The following is a 2,132-nucleotide window of genomic DNA, read 5'->3' as shown; positions in this document are numbered from 1 at the left end:
GATAATGGATGTGTTATCCATAATACAAAAGGATGGGCTTAGCCAACTTCACCTCTCAGGAGAACAGTTCTGCATTATTTATATATCTGGGATGTAAAGTTCAGTACAAAATTTCAAGTCTGTCTTGGGGGGCTGGCAAAAAGGGCACTGAACAACTAGTCTCCTTTTCAGCTCTGCATGGCCCTCCTAGCCTAGACTCAGCCAGGCAGGTAGGTTGTCCCATCCAGTAATGGCTACGTCTGCCTCTTTGAAGGTGTGTAACTGAGGCTCTTTTATCTCTGGTATTCTTTTGTCCTTCCTGCTGGATCCTTTACAACCTACTTCTAGCCTCTGCTGGCCTAATTCAGTATACCCTAGGCACTGGTGCAGTAGGGACAAGGACACAGAGCCACCAACACCTTGATGCAAGGTGGTGCAGATACTTCCCCACTTCGTGTTTTCAGTCATGTTTTCCTGGAAAGCATTAATCCAGGATATCAGCACCACTTACAGGGCAGAATTCTTGCGCTTGGCTCTGGCTAAACAACCTGGCCGCAAGTCCATCTTCTACTCCTTCTCCCTCTGCAACTTTTTTTCTTCCATTAGTTTGTATCTGCCCCCAGAAAGCAGGCTCAAAATCCTGATTTCAGAGAAGGCAATGGCAAGTTTACTAGGTGTCCTAAGTCTTCTGAATGTCAGGATCCTCCTGAGCAAGGACTGAAATGAAGATCATCAAGTGTGAAGAAATGGATCATAATAATCTTGGCACTTTGTCCACTTCCTTATGGGAAACGTGATGTTCCAACAGATCCATATTTCCTATAAGTCTACCCAAAAGTGAAGAAACCATATCACACTCCTCGTTGTGCTGCATGTTCCCTGGGTCTCTGCCTGGCTGCTTAGACATGGATCCAAAGGGACTTCTCATCCTCGTGATTTCATTTGCCATCAGTTTGGAGCTGGGGCTGGTTTTTAACATCTGTTTGTACAACAGGGCCCTATGCATTGGGCACTAATTTGGAGGCTTCTGGCTGCTATTGTGATACACATAATTAATGATAATAAAAATCTTAAAGATCTACTTGAGAAAAAGTGAAGAATTTCTTTACATTAGTGGACAAAAGCAAATACATTTTTATATGCCTATTTTGACCAAAAAAAAAGAGTAGTTTAATGTGAATATAAAAACTTTCCCAGTCAGGTCTTTTTAATACCTTTTGCATGTAGAATTGTTTTAACAGAACACAAACCCATGCTCATACACAGAACCAAACAGGAACTCTCATAGATCTGGTGTAGTAATGCCTTACTGCTGAGAACTGGTCACCTATTCCAGCTCATTCCTGAAGTGTCCTCCTGCACAACATGCATTTTTACAAGTCTTTCAGTCTGAGAAGCCACAACATGCATTATTCATTATGAATATACTTCTGCATATAACCATGGAAAAATGAGGAGCAATCTATTGATCAAGGGCACTGGAACAGCCATTCTTATCCACATGGAAAACAAGATAGCATAAGCAGTAACTGCTGTTAATCTGTGTACTCTGCTACGTGTTCACATAGAGATTGGAAATCACTTTACAAGGCTTACAGCATATCTGGGAGTAGCATCACTAGAATGTCATAATTTTTACTTGTTCATTCAAGTTCCCTTCATTTTATCATACTGATGGTGTCTGAGCAATTATACCCCTGTGCCTATTAGAAAACAGAACTCTGCTGAAGAATGTCTGTGCTAATCAGGTGTCTAATAAAGCTGTAGTTTTATCAGATACCTCTCTATTCAACTTAGGCAGTAGTGCACCCTCACCACCACCCTTAAAAACTATCTGCAGCAACTGGAGAATTCACTTCTGCCAGTGCATGATACTAGACATGGTAAAATGGCTGCAAACTCTTGGTGTGAAAAAGTTATTTCTGGAATATGTAGCATATATTATTAATAGATACTTAATAGTAGTCACTGAAAATTTGAAGTGTACTTGATTAAGTTGCCTGAGGTTTCTTGCAAGGAATCATTGACTGGTTTGCGTTGGAAGGGGTCTTAAAGACAGTCTAGTTCCATGCCACCTGCCATGGGCAGGGACATCTCCCACTATACGAGGTTGCTCAAAGCCCTGTCCAACCTGGCCTTTGAACACTGCCAAG

Source organism: Neopsephotus bourkii, unplaced genomic scaffold, assembly GCF_033783945.1.
Source record: "Neopsephotus bourkii isolate Nb327-2 ecotype Australia unplaced genomic scaffold, CSIRO-AGI_Nbou_v1 NB_272, whole genome shotgun sequence".
NCBI classification, from domain to species: Eukaryota; Metazoa; Chordata; class Aves; order Psittaciformes; family Psittacidae; genus Neopsephotus; species Neopsephotus bourkii.
This window is presented reverse-complemented; position numbering follows the sequence as displayed.